We start from the raw sequence: 24,518 nt of genomic DNA on the forward strand, positions 1-24,518 counted from the left end.
CTGGGGCCGCGGGCGCTGCTAGCTCACACCTGCAGGGCCTGGGAGGCTTCCAGAAGGGCTTTCAAGCAAAGGCGGGCACCCAATTTCTGGGATACAAATCGATCTCATTATTGATTGTTTTGGAGTAGTTTGCCTTGAGCTTGTTTCAGGGTGAGCTTGTAAAAGCAAATTTAAGGACCTGCAGAGTTGAGGACAAAGCCTGACCGAAGGTAAGGGCACCCTCCTTCAGTCCCTAGCTGGAGGACGCATTATTCCTTGCCCCTATGTGAGAGGCCCCCTCCACATTCCAACCACTGTGGGGAGAGGGTGCAGGTAAGTGGCTCCAGTTAATGGCGCCAGTGAACAACTGTTAATGCCCCGCTATGTGCCGTACAGGGAAATAAGTTTCACGTAATGTGAAGTGTGTTAAGACTTTTCCTGATCCGGAGAACTTTATAATTTGGCTAGCAGAGAAAATCAGGTCTAATTCATTTGGGGGATAAAGAAATAAATAACCCATGACACCCAAGCCTAACGCCAATTCAAACACCAGGGGCTGGTGTGGGCTGTGGCAGTCGGGGAAGGCCCCCTGCAGGAGGTGGGTGTTAGCTGGGCCCAGGTTAAAGGGGGAGCTCGAGAGGAGGAAGGAGATGTAGGGAAAAGACAGGCTAGGCTAAGGTACAACATGAGCAAAGGCATGAAATTGTTAAAATTAATAAAGGAGACCTCAACCAAAATTGGAGTCTGGAGGGCCTGTAGGGGAACTCTCGCACCCCACCACTCGTCATTGGTTGCCCCAAACAAGTAGAGATATGCCCTGCATCTTCAACAGGAGGAGGAGGAGGATTTTCTTCTACCCCAGGAACTGCCCAGCCAGCCAATGAGACCTTGTCACAACCCAGACAATGAAAAGCCACTAGACTTTGAACTTCCAGTTTTCTCCAATAGACTCTGTTACCGTGGTCCCCAAACTTTTTGGCACCAGGAACAGTTATTGTGGAAGACAATTTTTCCACTGATGGGAGGCAGGGCTGGTGGGGACAGGAGGCGGAGCTCTGGCGGTATTGCCATCGAAGCTTTGCCGCTCACCTCCTGCTGTGTACTGGGTTCCTAGCAGACCATGGACCGGTACTGGTACTCGGCCAGGGGTTTGCTGACTTCGATTTAGTACACCTTCTTGCAACTTCCCCCTTCCTTCATACACGAAAGTTCCTCTCCCTTGTTCCCTAGACTTTGGTGTTGTCACAGCTCACCTGTCTTGAATTGCAATTTTCTGCTATTCCTCAATGAATCCATTTTTGCTAGTAAAACAACTTTTATTTTTGATATCAGTAATGTGTATCCATTCATGTTTCTCCAGAGAAATAGAACAAATAGAATTTATAGACTCATATAAGCGGAGATTTATTATGGGAATTGGCTCATGCAATTATGGAGGCTGGGGAATCCCACAGCATGCCACCTACAAAGTGGAGAACTGGGAAAACCAGTGGTATTATTCAGTCCGAGACAAACGTCTGAGAACCAAGTCTCTGATGTCAAGGACAGGAGAGACAGATGTTCCAACTTAAAAAAAAAAAAGAGAGAATTTGCCCTTTCTTGACCATTTTCTTTTGTTTGGACCCTCCACTGATTGGATTGCATGACACCTGCCCATGTCTCATAATTTCTTACTTGGTCTACAAATTCAAAGGCTAATCTCTTCCAGAAATGAACTCACAGATGCATCTAGAAATATTATTTTATCAGCTATCTGGACATCCCTTAGCCAAGTCTGGTTGACACAAAATTAACTGTCAAAGTAATCATAATGCAATGTGTGTCTGTATAATTTTATTATTTTATTTTTATTTCAGTTGACATACAATATTATATTAATTTCAAGTGCACAACACAGTGATTAGACATTTATGTAGCTCATGAAGCCATTGCCCTAGTAAGACCAGTGCCCATCTGACACCACACATAGTTATATCGTTCCCTGTGCCATACTCTGCACCCCTATGATTACTTTTGTAACTGGCAGTTTGGACTTCTTAATCCCTTCACATTTGTTATCAGTCTCCCCAGCTCCCCTTCCACCTGGGGACCATCAATTGTTCTCTGTAACTTCTGTTTTGTTTGTTCACTTATTTTGTTTTTTAGATTCCACATATAAGTGAAATCATGTAAGTGAAATCTTCCTGACTTATTTCACTTAGCATAATACCCACTAGGTCCATCCATGTTGTTACAAATGGTAAGGTTTCATTCTTTTTTGTGGCTGAGTAATATCCCATTGTATATATGTAACATGTCTTTTCTATCTACTCATCTATGGATGGACACTTAGGTTGCTTCCATATCTTGGCTATTATAAATAATGGTGCAATAAATATAGGGGTACATATATTTTTTTGAATTAGCATTTTTGTCTTTCTCAGATAAATACCCAGAAATGGAATTGCTGGGTCATATGGTTGCTCTATTTTTAATTTTTTGAGGACCCTCCAAACTGTTTTCCATACTGGCTGCACCAATTTACAGTCTCACCACCAGTGAGGTAGGGCTCTCTTTTTCCCACGTCCTCACCAACACTTACGGTTTGTTGACTTATTCACGACAGCCGTTCTGGCAGGTGTGAGGTGGTATCTCAATGTGGTTTTCGTGTGCATTCCCCTGATGATTAGTGATGCTGATCATCTTTTCACATGCCCGTTTGCCATCTATATGTCCTTTTTAAAGAAATGTCTACTCAGGTCCACTGCCCTTTTTTAAATCAAAAGTTTTTTGAGTGTTAAGTTGTATGAGTTCCTTATATATTTTGGATGTTAGCCCTTTACTGGATGTCTTATTGGCAAATGTCTTCTCCCATTCAGTAGGTAGCCTTTTCATTTTGTTGATGGTCCTTCACTGTGCAAACTTTTTAGTTCAATGTAGTTCCATTTGTTTACTGTTTTCTTTGTTTCCCTCACCTGAGCAGACATATCCAAAAAGATATCACCAAGAGTGATATCTCAGAGTTTATTTACTGCCTATGTTTTCTTGTAGGAGTTTTATGGGTTCAGGTCTTACATTTAAGTCTTCAACCTCTTTTGAATTTAGTTTTGTATATGGTGTGAGAAAGTGGTCTAGTTTCTTTATTTTTTCTTTTTGCATGTATCTGTCTAGTTTGCCCAACACCATTTATTGAAGAGACTGTCTTTACTCCATTGTTTATTCTTGCTTCATTTGTGAGTTTATTTCTGAACTTTCTGTCCTGTTCATTGACCTACGTTTCTTATTTTATGTAGGAAACATGCTGTTTTGATTACTATAGCCTTGTAGTATAGTTTGATATCAGGTAGCATGATCTCTCTGACTTTGTTCTTTTTAAGTATTGCTTTTGCTATTTAAGGCCTTTTGTGGTTCCATATACATTTTAGGTTTGTTTGTTCTAGTTCTGTGAAAAAGGCCATTGGTATTTTGATAATGATTACACTGAATCTGTTGCTTGCTTTGGGTAATATGGACATTTTAACGATGTCAGTTCTTCCTGTCTATGAGCGCAGTACATAATTACCTTTATTTGTATCTTCTTCAATTGCTTTCTTCAATGTTGTTTTTTAAGTACTGGTCTTTATCTCCTTGGTTAAAGATATTCCTAGGAATTTTATTCTTTATGATGCAATTGTAAATGGGACTGTTTTCTTAATCTCTCTTTGTGAAAGTTCATTATGAGTGTAAAAAATGCAACCAATTTCTGAAAATTAATTTTGTATTCTTCTAATTTACTGAATTCATTTATCAGTTCTAATAGCTTTTCTGTGGAATCTTTAGAGTTCTCTGTATATAGTATATGTTATCTGCAAATAAGACAGACTTACTTCTTTTCCAAGGTGGATGTGTTTAACTTTTTTCTTGTCTCATTGCTTTGGATTGGACTTCTAATACTATGTTTAATAAAAGTAGTGGTTTAATAGTCTCCAGTTTCATCCATCCATGGATAGAACTGGAATTATGCTAAGCAAAATAAGCCAATCAGTGAAAACAGAAAAAATCTTTTATTGTTATTCTGTTACATTTGTCCCAATTTTTCACCCTTTGCCCTCCTCAGCCCAGTCCACCCCCTGCTCCCACGATCATTTCCTACCCTGTTGTTTATGTCCATGGGTCATTCAAACATGTTCCTTGACCAGTCCCTTCCCCCTCTTTTCCCCCTCCCCTCTGGTCACTGTCAGTCTGTTCCCTGTTTCTATGCTGCTGGTTCTATTTTGTTCATTAGGCTCCACTTATAGTTGAGATCATGTGGTATTTTTCTTTCACCGACTGGCTCATTTCACTTAACATATTCTCCAGTTCCATCAATGCTATTATGAAAGGTAGGAGTTCCTTCTTTCTTTCTGCTGCACAGAATTCCATTGTGTAAATGTACCACAGTTTTTTGATCCACTCATTTACTGACAGACACTCATGTTGCCTCCTGCACTTGGCTATTGTAAATTCTACTGCTATGAACATAGGGGTGCATAGGTTCTTTTGGATTGGTGTTTCAGGGTTCTTAGGGTATAATCCCAGCAGTGTAATCACTGAGTTGAAAGGCAGTTCCATTTTTAGTTTTCTGAGGAAATTCCATACTGTTTTCCACAGTGGCTGCACTGGTCTGCATTCCCACCAGCAGTGCACTAGGGTTCTCTTTTCTTCACATCCTTGACAGCACTCGTTTCAAAACAGTTTTTAAACTTGTTGATTTTGATGTCTTTTAGAGCTTCTGCTATTTTTTGTTTCACCTTTCCACATTGGCAGAACATTTCCCTTTGAGGAAAATTTTTATCTGAGGAAACAAAAAGGTCACTTATGGTGAGATCGGTTGAATAGGAAGGGTGGGGCAGGGGTCATGCCGTTTTTGGTCAAAAACTGCTGAACACTCAGCATAGTGTGGGCAGGTATGCTTTTAAATTGCTCCTCATGAGCCTTGGCTGGTGTGGCTCAGTGGATTGAGCACCAGCCTGTGAACCAAAAGATTGCCGGTTTGATTCCCAGTCAGGACACATGCCTGGGATGCAGACTAAGAAGCAGCCCATATTTCTCTCACACATCAATGTTTCTCTCTTTCTCCCTTCCACTCTCTCTAAAAATAAAATTTAAAAGTCTTTAAAAAATGAAAAAAAATTTTAAAATAAAGTTATAAATCACCCATCACGAGTGGGCAAATGCATTGAAAGAGGCTTCCAAAAATAATTCACTGAAGCTGAATGCAGCTTCTCACAGCAATGCCTTCTGGTTCACTGGTACAGGTGGGTTCCTCAAACACTTCCCTAGTGGGGAGTACCTGTACTCCAAGAAGCCTGCCCTCCAGGAGATCATTCCAGTTTTTTGGGGTCCCCCTTGTATATTCATCAGGGATATTGACTTCTCTGTTTTTTGGAGTGTGTTTGTCTGGTTTTGGTATCAGGGTAATATTGGCCTTGTAAACAGAGTTTGGGAGCCTTCTCTCCTCTTAAATTTTTGGAATAGTTTAAGAAAGATAAGTGTTAATTCTTTGAATTTTGGTAAACTTTACCTGTGAAGCCACTGGCCCAGGATTTTTGTTTGTTGGGGGTCTTTTGATTACTGACTTGATTTTGTTAGTAGTTATGGGTCTTTTCAGATTTTTACTTTCTTGCTGATTCAGTCTTGGATGACTGTATGTTTCTAGGAATTTGTCCATTTCTTCCAGGTTATCCAACTTGTTGGCATATAATTGTGGAGTATTTCCTTAGAATTCTTTGTATTTCTGTGGTGTCAGTTGTCACTTTTCCTCCTTCATTTCTGATTTAATTTATTTGGACTCTATTTTTTTGATTAGTCTGGTTAAAGGTTTATCAGTTTTGTTTATCTTTGCAAGGAACTTGCTCTGGGTTTCATTGATCTTTTCTGTTGTTTTTTTTTTAGACTCTATTTCTTTTATTTTCACTTTCATCTTCATTATTTCCTTACTTCCACTCGTGTTGGGCTTTGTTCTTTTTCTATTTCCTTTAGGTGTAAGGTTAGATTGTTTTAAGATTTTTAAAAAATTTTCATGAGGTAGTCTGTATGGCTATAAATTTCCCTCTTAGAATTGCTTCTGCTGTGTCCCATAGGTTTTGGGTTGTTGAGTTTCATTTCCATTTGTCTCAAGGCACCTTTGGATTTCTTCCTTCATCTTGCTGCTAACCCAGTCATTGTTTGGTAGCATGTTATTTAGCCTCCACATGTTTGTGTTTTCCATTGTGTTTGTATTTGGTTTCTAGTTTCATACTGTTTTGATCAGAGAAGGCACTTGATATGATTTAAATCTTCTTAAATGCATTGAGACTTGTTTTGTGACTCAATGTGTGGTCTGCTATGGAACATGCTCCATGAGTGCTTGAGAAACATATGTATTCTGCTGCTTTTGAATGAAATGTCCCTAGAAAGAGTTGAGAGTTGTCCCAGCCCCTGCCCCTGCCCCTCCAGCCCATACCCTGAACTTAGTTGATGTAGTTCCTCCCCATATGTCTCTGATGCTTTCTGAGCTGCTGCCTCTGTGCTGAAGCTTAGAGTGAGTGACCGTGAGTGAGCAAGTCTGTGAGTGGGTCATTTACGAGCAGCCCTTTGTTTCCCTTGGGTGCAATCCCAGCTGGTTTTCACAGCCAGATGCTATGGGGACCCCTCTTCCTAACACTGGTGTCCTGAGCTGGGAACTCAGGTGACCCCTGACTCCTCAGAGGTGACCCCTGCCTGAGAGAATCTTCCCAATTCTTTTTTAAAAATATATTTTATTGATTATGCTATTACAGTTGTCCTATGTCTCCCCTTCACTCTCCTCCCCCTGCACACTCCCTCCCACGCACATTCCCCCCTTTAGTTCATGTCCATGTGTCATAAGTTCTTTAGCTTCTACATTTCCCACACCATTCCTGCCCTCCCCCTGTCTATTTTCTCCCTACTGTCTATGCTACTTATTCTCTGTACCTTTTCCCCCTCTCTCCTCTTCCCACTCCCCTGTTGATAACCCTCCATGTGATCTACATTTCTGTGGTTCTGTTCCTGTTCTATTTGTTTGCTTTTGTTTTAGTGTGGTTGTTAATAACTGTGAGTTTGCTGTGTTTTTACTGTTCATATTTTTTATCATCTTTTTCTTAGGTAAGTCCCTTTAACATTTCATATAATCAGGGCTTGGTGATGATGAACTCCTTTAACTTGACCTTATCGGAGAAGCACTTTATCTGCCCTTCCATGCTAAATGAAAACTTTGCTGGATAGAGCAGTCTTGGATGGAGGTCCTTGCCTTTCATGACTTGGAATACTTCTTTCCAGCCCCTTCTTGCCTGCAAAGTCTCTTTTGAGAAATCAGCTAACAGTCTTATGGGAACTCCTTTATAGGTGACTGTCCCCTTATCTCTTGCTGTTTCTAGGATTCTCTCCTTCATTTTAATCTTGAGTAATGTAATTATGATGTGCCTTAATATGTTCCTTTTTGGGTACAACTTCTTTGGGACTCTCTGAGCTTCCTGGACTTCCTGGAAGTCTATTTCCTTTGCCAGATTGGGGAAGTTCTCCTTTATTACTTGTTCAAATAACTTTTCCACTTGTTGCTCTTCCTCTTCTCCTTCTGGTACCCCTATAATTCGGCTCTTGGAACGTTTCAAGATGTCCTGGAAGTTCCTAAGCCTCTCCTCATTTTTTTGAATTCTTATTTCTTCCTTCTTTTCTGTTTGGTTGTTTCTTTCTTCCTTCTGGTCCACTCCATTGATTTTAGATCCAGTTTTCTTTCCATCACTATTGGTTCCCTGTGCATTTTTCTTCATTTTACTTAGTGTAGCCTTCATTTTTTCATCTAATTTGTGACCAAATTCAAAGCATCCTGATCACCAGTGCTTTGAACTGTGCATCTGATAGGTTGGCTGTCTCTTGGTCGCTTAAAAGTATTGGCTCTGGAGCTTTGATCTGTTCTTCCATTTGAACCATTTTTATTTATTTATTTATTTTTGGTCTGGTCACACATGTTACGTAGTGAGGGGCATAGTCTTAGGTGTTCACCTGGGCAGGGCAACCCAGTTGCTGGGTTCTGACGCTCTATGTGGGGGTGGGGTCAGAGAGGGAACAACGGTGCTTGCTCTGCTCTCTGTTGGATTTCAGTCCCCTCTGCTGCTTTCCACAAGCAAATTGAGCCCTTCTGATGCTGGTTCCTGGGTCGGTGGGCTTGTGCATGTTCTAGGACCCCATGAGTCTCTCCAACAAACTCTCCTGTGAGGTTGGGAGTCTCTTCTAGCACCTCAACCTCCACAAGTGTTTTCAATCAGTGCTTTTAGGCTTTATTTCCTGGTGCTGGGGCCCAGGATTATGCGGTCTGCCTCGCTGCCCATTTTCACCTGGTTTATCTGTTCGCAAATGTGTGACTGTGGACAGCCAGCTGCCTTGCGAGCCTCACTGGGTTTCCTTGTTGCCTCCCTGCACCCTTGCCTGGGGTCTGCCACCAGGATCTGCTAGCCGCCGCCTGTGCCCTGTGTACCCAGGTCTGCCCACCACCGCTTTTTCCTGCTGAGACCCCTCTCCGCCGGCCGCTGACTCCGCCCCTCTTACCAGTCTGGATGAATGGTTGTCGGGACTTTCCGTACAGTTCAATTTTCTCTCTGTTCTGGTTGTTTTTTTTTTTGTTTCTAAATGTTTGTTGTCCTTAATTTTGGTTGTGCGAGGAGGCACAGTGTGTCCACCTACACTTCCATCTTGGCCAGAAGTCCTTCCCAATTCTTAACAGACACACGGAGGGTGTAGGAGCTACTGGTTCTGCATCTCCTCCCTTCCTACCAGTCTCACTGTGGCTTCTTTGTGTCTGTAGCCATGGGAATGCTGTTCAGCCAGTCTCCAGGGGGTGCTCAGTGATGGTGTTCTCTAGCTGAGCTGTAAATGTGATGCGGCCATGGGAGGAAGTGATCATAACCTCTACCTATTTTGCCATTCTGACAAAGATTTTTTCTTCTTATTTTTACTGTCCTGTTATCTTACAGAGACTGAAGAAACCTTGCCTTAAACTTTTTGACCAGGATATGTAAGAGAAAAAACTAAGTTGAAGACTTATTCTTGATTTTGTGTTTGATATGATTCTCGAGTCCAGAGTCAGCATGTATGGCCCTTCTTCCCTTTGGCAGAGCTGTTCACTGTGGCTTGTGGATATGCAGTAGGCCCGGGGCCTGCTTCTTGCTTGGTGTAAGGATGCCGACTGCTCAGCACAGTGAAGAGGAATTTTTCAGTATGCAAAGGATCCGGGCAAGAGCGAGGAAAGAAGCAGGCAGCCCGCAGCCCAACCAAGCAGCAGACAGCCAGGTCTGAGCCAACAGCGGGTGTGCGAGTTTCACTGTGGTGGGCTGGCTCAGGGTTTTTAAGAACGACAATATCTAATGTTTGGTTTTAAATTGCTGTCACAACAGGACATAGCTGATCAGTAGCTATTCTTAGGTAGGAGCTGACCAGCAGCCTTTTCCAGGCAACAGTCGTTATCTCAAGGTCGTCACTAACCCCTGCATTTGGCTTCTGTAACTTTGCTTCGCCACGTAGGCAGGAAGCCTGGGGCTATTTAAACCCCAGGAAAACAAAGCTCATTGCTCAGGATTTGGAGATTCTCCTCAGAGCCCGAGAGTGTAATAAAGGATCGTGCTTCGCTATTTCCCCCGCGTGTGAATTATTTTTCACAACATTTTGGTTCCCTGACCAGGAAACGCTCACTGGAGCAGGCATTTTGCCTCCTGTGAAGGCGATGAGGGGAGTTGGCGGGGGAGCCCTGCCCCAAGGGAAGGAGCATGTGCCCCAGTTGTTTCGGGCTTCCCGGGGCGGAGACTCCCATGCCACATCCCAACCATGCCGTGACCGCTCCAACCGCTCTAAGACCTGGGCAGAGGGGGAGAGACGAATCATGAACTGTCGGAGGCGCCAATCAGAATCGGTAAGTGCCCCGGGGACCGGACCTGAGACCAGAGAGAGAGGCTGATCACCTCTCAACTGGAAAAATTCAGGAGTCTGGGCCAAGGCTCAGACCATCGGACTCCTACTTGGGGGAGGAAAAGTTGTAAACTCTGTGTGACTGTGTGTGTGAATGTATCTGTGACTCCATGAGCCTGCCAGGCTTACGGAGTCTGATTGGACCCTCACCTGCGGCGGGCGTGCGAAAGATCCCCTTTTTCTTTGTTTGTCTGCGCCGATCGGGAGAATTCATCATGGGAGGGGTTCTGCCACAGTACTATATTGCATGTGTATGGGAGATTGGACAGCAAGCCATGTGGGTACGCCACCATTTTGGGTAAAATGGAGGACGAGCCACGTGGGTGCCCCACCATGGAGGGTGGAGCGTGCATGGTTGTCGTCATCTTGGATGATGGGTCACATGAGAGCCCCTCCATCTTGGAACTGGGCAAGGTGCCAGGCTAAGGGCTCTCTTCAGATTATAGGCTGTATGCTGCTGTTGTGTGGGCACTGCATCAGTCTGGTTCTCTGTGTAACTGGTTCTAATAAGAATGGCTCTGGTTCTGAAGGACATGAACTGAGGTTCAAGGGTAAACATCTGACCTGTAGGGTGTTTTCAGGGTCTGAGCTTCAGAGAACTCAGGATGTCCCTGCAAATCTAGGGAATTTTAGTGGAAGGTACCTGCAGTGCCAGGAACTTTCGGCTGCCACATGCTGAGTTTAAGTATAATCCTTCCCAGAGTGGGAAAGGGACCAGGATTAAAAGAGAATGATGGTTAAATCTGAATGAGTAAAATTATATATAAAGAATGTAAAGTTTTAAACCTGGAGTAAAGGAAACCTCAACTATTTGTTTTCTGGTTTTGTAGGAAAAAAGCAAATTTCTAACATTGGTGTTTCTGATCAGAAACCCTCTGGACTTAAAGACCTAGGGAAAGGTCACCTGTAACTGGTTGGGGAGAATGCCTTTGCCACTCGGGACCCAGGAAGGGTCATTTGGGGCTGGTGAGTGCTTCAGCCTGAGGCAAAGGGGGCATGTCTCTGCCAAAAGACTGGGCCTAAAGGAGCATGTCTCTGCGAGGCACCGATGGACACAATGGTGCAAAAGAATGCCCCTACCTGTGTATTGTTCTGGAACTCTGTGTTTTGGATTTTGCTCTGTATCTGCTCTAAAAAGGAAATTAAGGATTCCAGGGAAGGTTAAAACTTCACACTCTGTAAGAAAGTAAATAAAAAATATAATTTGTGTGTGTGTATATATATATGAAGAAGGCCTGTGAGAAACTGCAAAAATAAATGGAAAAGTAAAAGTTTTAGAAAGGAATTATGTGGCGTTAGTTAGTAATAGAAGGTATAAGGCATGGAGATGCAATCTAGGTAGATATCAGAAGTTGTATGAAAGAAAGAATAAAGGGTTTGTGAATGTTGCAGCAAGTCTGTAGAAGTTTTAAAAAGCCTGATGGATATCAGAAGGAAAAAGATTTTCCTTCACACTTTGACTGGTCCATCACATCTGATGGAGGCATGTATGGGTTCTGGTCGTCACCAGAAAGCCTTGAGGAACTGGGATTGACTTGCGAAGCTAGGGTAAGCCCACAGGAAAAGCCTAGTACTTTGGTTGGTTGTGTGGTTCATGGCAGTCTTTCCAGGGAAGGAACAAAGGTTGCTTTCATGAAAGATGGCCAAAAAGGAACCTGTGGGCATAATGAAAACCTCAAGGATCTGAGTGAAACAACTGGTACAGGCAAAGCCAGATGGCGGATGTGTGGCTCTGCTTCTGTACCACGAGGGGTGGACTGAGAAGTCAATCTAAAGGTTCCCTGTGTGAGTTCTAGCAGAGTGGAATTAAAGATCATATGTGATCCAGGCTGATCTTGGTGTGTTTATGCAAATGAACAGTCAAAATGAAAAGCAGAACTCAAAGTAGTCCCTTTAATAACAGTGAGGGTGATCTTAAGGAGAAAAATTATGGTTCAGAGAAAGTCACAATGTTCAGTATTGGACACCAGAATGATGCAGCTAACTGTCTTAAAAGCATCTTTTCGTTTGAAAGTTGAAACTGGTTTTGTAATATCATCAAAGATGTATAATTTACAGGTATGAAGGACCTGTCAAATTGCCATTGCTGAATGTCATTGCAGGAAAGACCTTGCAACTGAATGCCTTCCCAAAAGATAGTCTCACAGGCACAGAGACTGGTTTGGGGACTATGGTGTGAATTAACCTGTGTGTTCTGTTTTCATAGGACGTATGCCTATGACTTCATTACCTGAGTAATTGGTTGCAATATAGGCTTCATTTAAGGAGCCCATTCTTCATCATCGCCCCCTGAAACTCAGTGGTTTGGCTGAACTGAGTGGTTGGGTTAGTGAGCAGTTTGGGCTATCTGTGGGCTTCACTTTAGAACTGATTTTCCCTTTTCTGTCTTGGTGGCTTGGACAGAAAGGGCCCAGGTATCTGGAAGGAGGGAAATCCTAATATATTCCCCTCAGCCCGAGTGAAGTATAATGGGCCACAAGAGTTTTGGATAGGTGTAGCATGCCTTGTACACCTTCCCCCAGATAAGCCATTCTTTACCTAAGCCCCTGCCTTTGTCATTTAGTGGTTATGATTTAATTGTGCCTTCCAACTCTTTCCAAATCTGTCATCTCCAGAATATGACCAGGATGCCAATGGTCCAGTAATGCCAGTCTTTGAACACCAAGCCTGCGACTTCCTGGTAACAGCCAACTGACCAGGATTCTGTAAGGTCCTTCTCCTTACAGGAGGGACTCCTTCCATGCTGCACCCCCTTTCAGAGCACCCCTGACCCCTGGGTAGGTAGAACGACATCCATTTCCAGCCGGAAGCAGTTACAAGAAGATAAGATCTTCGTCCATTGTCCTTTAAAAGATTTTAAAGTGGGTGTATATCTGAAAGGAGGGATTGTTACAGGGTGCAGCCAAGAAGGGGGACCCCAAATGAGCATTTGAAATGGGGTCCAGAACTCAAGGCATCCAGGAGATTTTAGGATGTCTTCACCCCTTTCCCCACAGGTATGAGTTGGGGGAAGGGGCGCACAGAGCAAGAACATGCAGGGCTGTTTTATACAGCAACAGCTTTACAGCTAATCCATGGCATAGTCATTTGACATACCTATAGCCTTCGGCTGGTCACTTAGATATGCTGAGTAGCTGTGGCCATGCTCTGGGCCAGGGGGATAAAGAAGACTCCCTCACCCAAGATGTGACTGGAAGGTAGGTCCCCCGAGTTACAGCGCCTGTGTGGGAGCTCGGAGAAAATTGGCTCCATGACATGGGGCCACACCTTCCCCAGACCCATGATGGCAGCCAGATGGGAGCGGGTACTGGCCCGTCCAGGATCTGCGGGCTGTCTACGAAGCAGCCGTCACCTGCCACCCGGTTGTCCTGAACCTGTACACCTTCCTGAGCCAGCTTCCCCCAACAGCAATGTGGTTTACCTGCCTTAATCTGAAGGATGCCTTCTGCATTCCTGTGGCACCTTCTAGCCAACCCATTTTTGCCTTTGAATAGAAAGATCCGCACACAGTGGTCAAAACTCAGTTGACCTGGACTAAACTGCCCCAGGAGTTTAAGAACTCCCCACCCTTATTTGGGGAAGCCCTAGCAGGAGACCTGAAGCCCCTTGCTAAGGGGGGATGGACCTGACAATTTTGCAGTACATGGATGGCCCATCCCAGGAATGGTGCCGGGAGGGAACGCACATGCTACTGAAGCACCTGGCTGAATTAAGGAAAGAATACCAGAAGCACATCCTGAACACACTCCTACTCTTCATGTTGAGTTGCAGAGGGCACGTGCTGTGTATCTGAAGTGCCCCCACAGCTGTCCATGCAGTCCTCTGTCATGGCCCTTCACGGTGCTCCGTCGGGTTCGCCTGCCCCAGTGGCCTGCAAGCTCCCTCGGGGCTCCGGCAGTGTTGCCAGGCGCAGCGCTCAGCAACCAGGCTCGTCGGAAGTACTCACGGTGTGATCAGGGGCACGGACAGAAAATGGCAGAGTTGTCAACACCCTCCAGAACCTTGTCTGATTTCTGAGAAAAATGCTTGTTCTCCTGAGGAAAAGCCAGCCTGTACCCTGCTGCTGTGGAACTCAGCCCTACTACCAGGCTTTAAAGGGTCCGGGCATTAAGCCCCTAAAATGGGGAGAAAATGAAGAGAAAGCCTTCCAAGATATCAAGGGGTGCCTCAGTGATGTTCCTGCCCTTGGACTGTCAGAGCCGGGGCGGCCTTTTGATCTGTATACCCACAAGAGAGACAAGGTAGCCCTTGGGTCCTGACCCAGCCTGTTGGACCATGGCAACACCCGGTGGCTCACCTGTCTAAGCAGTTGGACCATGTTGCCACTGGCTGGCCACCTTGTCTGAGGGCAGTTGCTGCTGCCGTAACCCTCTTGCAAGAGGCAGACAAGTTAACTATAGGCCAAGAAGTCAGTCTTCACGTACCACACGCAGTGAACAGCCTCCTTGCTGGGCAGGGGCATAAGTGGCTGTCGAACCCTAGACTGACTCAGTACCAGGGCATCCTCCAAGGAAACCTGAGGGTGCATGTTAAGACCATGAAACAAGTCAATCCAGCCACCTACTTACCGGCAGAACTTGGAGAGCTGGACCATGACTATCTTGAAGTAACCGAAGAGGTCCACACCAGCCGGCCAGACCTCCAGGACCAGCCCCTGACCCACCCTGATGTCACCCACTACATGGATGGAAGCAGCTATATGGTTGAGGGCAGGAGAGTTGCCGGGTATGCAGACCAGAAAACTAGACTGCCCTGGACAGACTTACTGCTGCTAGCATTGTCTAGGGTGCTGGGAGTCACTCCTTGGATCCACTACAGCTGGGCCAAAACAGCAGCAGATCCTGAGGACCCAAGGACTAGGCTTGCACCTAGAATACCCACGTTAAGGCACCAGAGGATGCCAGCCAGTAAAGAAGACACCAAGGAATGGACCATTGTTCCGCAGGGTACCTGACTTTAATTGGCACCTTCGCAGGAGTATTGGGAATTAGTCTAGTGACTGTGGCCCCTGCGGAATGGAATCCCATGGAGCAGATTGCCCTAGCAATAGTTTATCTCTGTTTGGTCTGTCTCTGCATTTGGGTTTATTGTATGCTTCACTTGACAAATGCGGCCCCTGTCTCAGCCCCAGCCTGCAAATGTAATACCCCCGGGAATAGGATTATGCTCAGCGGTAGAGTGGTCTCTTACTATCTCCCAGGGTCAGCTTTCAGCTCCTCCACTGACATGCCATCGGGTTGCGTTCAGCCACAGCAATTCCTCTGCACTTGGGGAGGGAAGGTATACTGGACTGGAGTGATATCCAGGACCGACCATAGGATACCAGACCCGGAGGTGTCAGGCATATGGGACCCTGCATTCTCCTGACCTTGGTCCAACACCTGGGGCCACGGTGACTCACTAGGGCAGCTGCCAAAGTGTTAGCCCTCCAGCGGTACCAACCCCAGTATCAGCAGTTGCAACCCTCCCCAGCACCTCAGCCGTATACCATCAGGTATATGGTGATGCTAAAAGGGATAAAACACCTTATAGCATCAAAGCGGGGAATGTGACAGGACATAGCTGAGCAGTAGCTATTCTTAGGTAGGAGCTGACCAGCAGCTGTTTCCAGGCAACAGTCGTTACCTCAAGGTCGTCACTAACCCCTGCATTTGGCTTCTGTAACTTTGCTTCCCCATGCCACGTAGGCAGGAAGCCCGGGGCTATTTAAACCCCGGGAAAACAAAGCTCATTGCTCAGGATTTGGAGAGTCTCCTCAGAGCCCGCGCGTGCGTAATAAAGGATCGTGCTTCGCCATCTCCCCCGAGTGTGAGTTATTTTCCGCAACACTGTTATCTTGATCTGTGCCAAAGATCGCCTCTGTTAGCCCCACACCTTCATTAATGAGCTGCAGTGTGGGCTGTGGTAGTCTGGGCAGTCGCTCACAGGTGGGGGTCATGAAGGGCAGCCGCCTGGGGTGTGGGAGCCCTCTGAAGCCCTCATGGCCGGCAGCGTTAAATCAAAGGAGGCTATTGGTTGGGCTTCCCGGTGGGGAAGGGAATAGAAGCTCAGAGAAATAAGCTTCTCTGAGCTTATTTCTGTGATGGAGAAATAAGTTGCACAATGCACTGGCCCGGGGGCAGACGAGAAACGGATTTCCTACACCCCGGATGTTTTCGAGGGAGGTGCTACTGGAAAGGGAAACACGGGGTGGGGGGGGTGTTTCTGTGTTTGGGGTGCCATCGGATTGGGTATGGCTTAATGAGCAGGGCAAGATGACGACTGTTGCCGCCACAGATAATAGAGATTCAACAGATTTATTTTATGTGTTTTAGTCAAAAACAGGTGCACGCAGCCAAGCCATGAGAGGGCATGAAAAATGCAGAGCACTGGTAACTGCAGAGGTCTTTGCCCAGTTGCCTCTCCAGCCCGGTTGCTCCTTTCTCTGCGGTGCACTCCCTGAGCAGATGGAGGTGCTCTGGTGTAGTGGGCAGCTCCAGGATGGCCTGCACTGGGCCCCGGCTCCTGTATTCACACCCTAGTTCAGTCCCCTCCCCTTTACTGTTGGCTAGGGTTAGTGCCACCTTCTAGCGAACAGAGACAGTGACAGAGGTGATGGCCTGTTACTTCCAATATGAGGTGATGAAGAGACTGACTTCTGCCTCTAACCTTCTCTCTAGCTCTCTTGCTGTGAGGGACCTGGCTGCCATGTTGTGAACCACCCACGACCCTGTGGAGTGGCCTCCGGCAGTGGACAAGGAGGACCTGAAGCCCTCAGTCTAACAGGTCGTACATACCCCACCTTCCCCCGTCCAGCCTTCGGGGGAGACTGCAGTTCTGGCAGCGCCCTAACTGCAGCCTCGTGAGAGGCCTTAAGCCAGACACCCCACTAAGCTACACTCGAGATTTATGACCCGTAGAAACTGTGAAATAATTTTTTTTGTTTGTTTTAAGCCACTAAGTTTTGGAATAATTTGTTTCCCCTACTAGTGAAGGAGTATGGGGCCTAAGATCGGCCTGGGGGCAGGGTAGACGGGGTGTGGACTGGGGGGAGGTTTTATTCTTCCTCGGTGTCCCCCTGTTCTACTTGGGGCATGTATGAATTAGTGCTAGAAATCTTTGCAATAAAAATATTTTATTAGCCCTGACTGGTGTGGCTCAGTGGGTTGGGTTTTGTCTTGCAAACTGAAAGGTCACCGGTTCGATTCCTGGTCAGGGCACATGTGTGGGTTGTGGGCCAGGTCCCCAGTTGGGGTGCGAGAGAGGCAACTGATTGATGTTTCTCTCCCTCTCATTCTCCTTCCCTTCTCTCTCTCCAAAAATAGACAAATGAAATTAAAGGAAAACTTAAAGTATTTTATTATATAGATTTGAATAACAACAATGTAAACATTCATGTACCCACCATTTCATTCACTATTTTTGTTTTATTATTTAATCTGTATGAAAGAATATTTGTATAGTAGTATATTACAGTTTGAAGTCTAGCAATGCAAGGGTACCCATTTTTAAAAAAGTTATTGTTACTTTTGAAATTCCCTGTGTACTCCTTCCTATTCTATCCCTTTCTCTTAGAACTAATTAATACTCTGAATTTTGTATTTATTATTCCATTAATTCTCTTTATAAACCTGTCTGTATAATATGGTAGCCACTAGGCACAGGTGATGATTTAAGTTTAAATTTAAAGAAGATAAAAATTCAGTTCCTCAGTCATGTTCGCCATATTTTAAGTGCTCAATAGCCATGTGTAGCTAGTGGTTACCTTACCAAACAGCAAAGTTATGGAATATTTGCATCATTGCAGAGAGTTCTGCTGGATAGTACTGTTCTTAAATAATATGTTTAGTTTTGCATGTTTTTGAACTTTATGTAAGTTGAGTCGTGCAATGACTTTTGCAGCTACCTCTAATTTAGTATTTGTTTCTTGACATTCATTCATGTAGTTACCTATGATTTGTTAACTATAATTTTTTATCACACACATGGCATATGAATGCCACAACATATTTATCTACATCAGAATTATTAGTGGATGTTTGAATTGCTTTCACATTTTTGCTGTTATGACTAATACTATTATGCACATAAACATGAGTTTCTCTGGACTGTATCCCAGGTTGGGATTTCTGATTCATGGAGAATACACACTACCACCTTTTTTAAATAATTCCAAATTGTGCCCTGGCTGGTGTGGCTCAGTGGATTCAGTGCTGAACTATGAACCAAAGGGTCACCAGTTTGATTACCAGTCAGGGCACATGCCTGGGTTGCAGGCCAGGTCTCCAGTAGGGGGCACACAGTATGCAACCACGCATTGATGTTTCTTTCCCTTTCTTTCTCCCTCCCTTCCCATCTCTAAAAATGAGTAAGATCTTTTTAAAAAAATGCCAAATTGTTTTCCAAAATATTGTACCAATATGCTCCCTAGCCTGAGGCATATAAATGTTCCCATTGTTCATATCATCACCAACACATTTTAATTTTTTACAGATCTTGTGGGTATGAATTGAGAAGTCATGGTTTGAACCTACATTTCTCTGATTTTGCATGAGTTTGAGTATTTTGATATATTTTCATATATTTAGGGGATATTCATTTAGGGGACATCTCATATTAAGTACCTATTGGAGTCTTTTATTTGATTATCTTTGTCTTACTGATTTCATTAACTGGTGCCCACTGATTTTTTACTGACTCCATAGTTTTCACTTTTCTAGAATGTCATATAATTGGAATCACACAGTATATAGCCTTATTTGTTTATTTATAAGTATTTTATTTATTTTTTAGAGACAGAGGAAGGGAAGGAGAAAGAGAGGGAGAGAAACATCATTGTGTGGTTGTCCCTCATGTGCCCCCAACTGGAAACCTGGCCCCCAACCCAGGCATGTACCCTGACTGGGAATCAAACCGGTGGCCCTTTGGTTCATAGTTTGGCACTCAGTTCACTGAGCCACACCAGCCAGGGCTGTAGCCTGTTTTAGACTGGCTTCTTTCACTTAGTAATATGCATTCAACATTCCTCTATATATGTTCTTGTTTTGATGGTTTGGTAGTTCATTTATTTTTAGTGTTCAATAATATCCTGTTGTCTGGATGCACCATAATTTATATTTGTACAGCCACCTACTGGAGGACATCTTGGTTGCTTCCAAGTTTGGGAATTATGAACAAAGCTGTTGTAGACATCCATGTGGAGGTTTTTGTGAACATAGATTTTCAGCTCCTTTGGGCAAATACCAAGAACAGTCGCTGTATCACACGTTAAGGGCATGCTTTTGTTTTGTAAGAAGCCAGCAAACTGTCTTCCTAAGTGGCTGTGCCACCGTGCACTCCTCCCGGCAGCGAGAGCACGCGCCTGCTGCTCCGCGTCCCAGCCTGCTGGTCTTCGGTGTTACCTGTTTGCCGGATTTGGGCCATTCCAATAGGTGTGGAGTGGTATCTCATTTTAATTTGCATTTTTCTGATGATATCTGATGGAGCATCCTCTTCTATGTGTATTTGCCACTCTTTAGTGAGATAGCTGTTAAAATCTTTGGCCCATTTTTAATTGGGTTGTTTGTATTCTTCTTATTAAGAGTTGTGTATTTGGGCAATAGTCCTTTATCAGATATGCCTCTCACAGATATTTCTACTCAGTCTGTGGTTTCATTGTGTCCCCATTTTCCTTTGCAGAACAGGAATTTTTAATTTTAATTACACTCAATTTATGAACTCTTTCATGGACCGCACCTTTGGTGTTGTACCTAAAAAGTGCTGCCAAACCAGAGATCGTGCAGGTCTTCTCCCACGTTATTGTCTAAGAGTTTTTATACTTTTGTGCTTTACCTTTAGGTTTGTGATCCATTTTGGGGTAATTTTTGTGAGGCACATAAGGTCTGTGTTTAAATTCATTTTTTTCATGAGAACATCCAGTTGTTACAGCTCCACTTGTTGAAACGACTCTCCATCGTGTCCCGTTATTCCTTTGTTGGAGACTACTCGACTGCATTTACGTGGGCCCATTTCTGGACTCTGTTCTCTTTCACTGACCTGTTTGTTCACTCGCCAGCACCCCCTGTCCTGATTACCGTAGCCTCATAGTATGGCTGCAGTCTGGTATTCAGTCCTCCGAGTTGGTTCCTCTCCTTCTACACTGTGCTGTCTGTTCTGGGCCTTTTTCTTCCCTATATAACCTTTACAATGAATTGATTGATATCCATAAAGATGGCTTGCTGGGATTTGCTGGGCTCGCACTAAGTCTGGAGCCCATGTTGGGAAGCACTGCCATTGTGACAGTGTCTTCCTGTGCACACCAACATGGAATACCTGTCTTTTTATGCAGTTTTTTAATTTTTTATCAGGGTTTTGCAGTTTTCCTCATATGCATCTTATACTATTGTGTTAGGTATGTACCTAAGTATTTTATTTTGGGGGGTGCAAATGTAAAATGGATTATATTCTACATTTTAAATTATAATTTTTCATTGCTTATATGAAAGCAACTGACTTTTTAGGATATGTATTTTTCCATCATCATTTATTCCCCTTATACCCTCTCCCACGTCCCTCTAACCCCCTCCTCCTGCAGTCACCACATTGGTGCCTGTGTTAATGAGTTCTTTTTTCTTCTTTTTTGCTCAATCCCTCCCCCCAAAGCAGTTGACTTTTGTATATTATCCTTGTATCCTGCAACTCTTCTATAATCACTTATTAGGTCCAGGAGTTTCTTTGTAGAATATTTTGGATTTTCAACATAGACTTTCCTGTCATTGGTGAACAATGACAGTTTTATTTCTTCTCAATCTGTATACATTTTATTTCCTTTTCTTGTCATGTTGCATTAGCTAGGACTTACAGTATGATCAGTATGATGTTGAAAAGCAGTGGTGAGAGGGGACATCTTTCTCTTGTTCTGACTTTAGTGGGAAAGCTTTGAGTTCTCACCTATATGAAGTTAGTTGTAAAGGCTTTAAAAAATATATATATATGTATATGCATATAATATATATACATATATTTATCAAGTTGAGGAAGTTCCCCTCTATTCCTTACTTAGAGTATACTCTCATAAATTTTTGACAAGTGCTTTTTATGTGTCTATTTATATGATTATGTGATTTTTCTTCTTTAGCCTGTTGTGATGGGTTATATTGATTTTCAAATGTTGTGTATTCCTGGGATAAATGCTACTTGTTCATGGTGTATAATCATTTTTATATATTGTTGGATTTTATTTGCTAATATTTTATTGAGGATTTTGCCTCTATGTTTGTGAGAGATCCTGGTCTGTAGTTTTTTCTTTAGGTAATGCATAGAATTAACTAGGAAATATTCCTTCTGTTTACACCTTCTGAAAGAAATGGTAGAGAATTGGTATAATTTCTTCCTTAAGTGTTTGGTAGAATTCACCAGAAGACCCATCTGGACCTACTGACTGGTGTTTTAGAAGGTCATTCATTATTGGTTCATTTTCCTTAATACATACAGGCTATTTAGATTGTTCTTGTGTGAGTTTTGTCAGATTGCATTTTTCAAGGGATTGGTCTATTTCACCTAGATTATTAATTTGCTGGCATGGAGTTCAAAATATTCCTTTATTATTCTTTTAATGTCTGTGGGATCTGTGATGATGTCCCCTCTTTCAGTTCTAATACTAGTTTGTATCCTCTCTCTTTTTTGTCTTAGCCTGGCTAGAGAATTAACAATATTAATACTCTTTTCAAATAACCAGATTTTGGTTTCATTGAGTTTCATGATTGATTTCCTGTTTTTCAATTTCATCGATTTCTGCTTTAATTTTTATTATTTATTTTCTTGTGCTTACTTCACTTCTAATGAATAGAAATTCTTAATATTAACATAACTGAATCTAGCAATGTTTCTCCTTGTTTTGTACTTTTTGTGACTTGCTTAGGATATATTTTTTGTGACTTGTTTAAGAAACTCTTGGCTAAGTTAAAGATCTTATAGTTTTTGTCTTTCATATTCAAGTTTAACATCTACCTGGAATTGATTTTTGTATGTGGTGTGAGGTAGGAGCCCAATTTCTTTTTTTCCTATGTAAGTAACCAACAGTTCTAGCATCATGTATTTAGTTTTTAAATTTTTTGTGTGTGAAAAATGTCAATACATACAAAATAGAATAAAATAATAAATTCCAAGTGCCAATCACACAGTTTTGATAATTATCATTTCATGGCCAATCCTGCTATATTTATATACCTACTTTCTTCTTCCCACTCCCAAAATTATTTGGAAGAAAATTCCAAGAATTACATAATTTTATCTATAAACATTTAAATATTTATTTCAAAATATAAGGTATTCTCAAACATAATTGCAACACTATTGTCATACTTAAAGTACGAATTATAACTCTTTAATGGCAACTCATTGAATGAAGCCACCATTACCTTTATACCAAAAACAGATGAGAACATTACAAGAACAGAAAACTGCAGACCAGTATCCTTTGTAAACAGAGACACAAAAATCTTCCACGAAATGTTAGCAGATCGAGTCCAGATTTATATTTAAAAGGTAACGTGTCATGACCAAGTGGTGGTTATCCTGAGACTGCAAGACTGGCTCAACATTAGAAAATCAATTACGAAAATCCACCATATAAACAAACTAATGAAAAACCACATGAGCATATCCATGGATGCAGAAAAAACCTTTGGTAAAACTCAACATCTATCTTTGATTCAAAAACAAAACCAAAAAAATCCCATGCCCTGACTGGTTTAGCTCCGTGGATTGAGCACTAGCCTGCAAACTGGTCAGGGCACATGCCTGGGTTGTGGGCCAGGTCTCCAGCTGGGGGCGTGAGAGAGGCAACTGATGGATGTATCTCTTGCACATCAATGTTTCTCACCCTCTCTTTCTCCTTCTCTTCCCCACTCTCTAAAAAGAAATAAATAACATCTTTTAAAAAATCTCATGAGCTAAGAATAGAAGGAAACTACTCTAAACTGAGAAAGGTGTTCTACAAGAAACGAAACAAAGCAAAAAACCCCACCCTAATATTACACTTAAAGACTGAGTGGTTTGCCTCTAAGATTGGGAACAAATTAGGAAAGTTCACTCTCAACCAAATCCTATTTAACATTGTGTTAGAAATCCTAGGCAGTATAGTAAAGCAAGATAAGTAAAAGGCATATACAATTTAAAAAATATTTTATTTATTCTTAGAGAGGGGATAGAGGAAGAAAGAGAGGGGGGAAATATCTATGTGAGAAACACCAACCTATGTATCAGTCGATTGCCTCTTGTTTGCACCCCAGCCAGGGACCAAACCCGCCACCTAGGCATGTGCCCTGACCAGGAGTCGAACCAGCTACCTTTCACTTTGTGGGATGACACCCAACCAACTGAGCCACACAGGTCAGTGTGAAAGGCATACGTACTTTGAAGAAAGATAAAACAGTCTCTATTTAGAGATGACATTATCTACAAAAACTACAAAAAACTGCTACAAAGGAAACTACAAAGGAAACCTAGAACTAAGTGAATTTAATAAATTTGCCAGGAACAATTGGAAACTGAAATTTAAACATGTAGGTATAAGAAAAAAGAGTAAAAAGTAATTAGATATAAATATAACAAAATATGTGCATAGTCTCTATGCTGAAAACTGCAAAACACCAAAAAAAAAAAAAGGTCAAAGACCTAAATAAATGGAAAATATATTGTGTTTATCAATTGGAAGCCTCAGTATTTTTAAGATGTCAGTTACCCCCACTGCTCTCTATTCAGGTTTAACATAACCCCCAATCAAAACCCCAGCAGGATCTTTTATTTATTTATTTTTTTGTAGATACAGACAAGCCTATTCTAAAATTTATAGAGGAAGGCAGAAACTAGAATAGCCAAAACAATTTTCGGGAAAAAATGACAAAATTAAACTTGAAGATTTCATATTACCTGATTTTAAGATGTCTTATAAAACCACAGTAAATCAAGGGAGTGTGGATTTGGTGCAAGGTCAGTCACATAGAGAACAATGGAACATAGTCTTTGTGAAACCAGTCCTTTGAAAATTTATCGAGAGAAACACTTCATGTGTTCGACAAGAACTATCTCTGGTTGTGTATTGCACATCGAATTTCATTATGTAAGGTGCACATTTTTCATGTTACATGTCCCTGAAGTCAGTGTGTGCGGCCCGCACCGCATGCCCTGCTGAGCCCGGCAGCCGGCTTGCTCAGTGGTGCTGGTGCACCTTACAAGCAATGGCTGCTCACAGTGATGAAATCCTTAGATTAGGCCAAGTTTTAAATAGTTCAGACCTGTCTTTAATCACTGTTTTCTTGCTTTTTGTATCCATTGTGAAATATTTTAAAAAATCTGCTAAGATTGAGAATTTTTCTTTCTCATTTTATTTCTGCATTTTGCTTAACATCCTGACCCTGTATTATCAGGTGCACTCAAGTTTGCATGTTTTGTCTCCCAGGTGAATTGCATCTTTTATTATTTTATAGTGACTATCTTTGTCCCAAGTATTCTGTTTAATATAGTTTTGTTCAATATATAGCTAAATCAGCACTTTCTTTTGGCTAGTATCTGATATAAATTTTCCATGCTTTTATTTTCAACCTTGCTATATCCTTATATTT

This window comes from Phyllostomus hastatus, unplaced genomic scaffold (assembly GCF_019186645.2).
Source record: "Phyllostomus hastatus isolate PE091 unplaced genomic scaffold, TTU_PhHast_1.1 phas_scaffold_93, whole genome shotgun sequence".
NCBI classification, from domain to species: domain Eukaryota; kingdom Metazoa; phylum Chordata; class Mammalia; order Chiroptera; family Phyllostomidae; genus Phyllostomus; species Phyllostomus hastatus.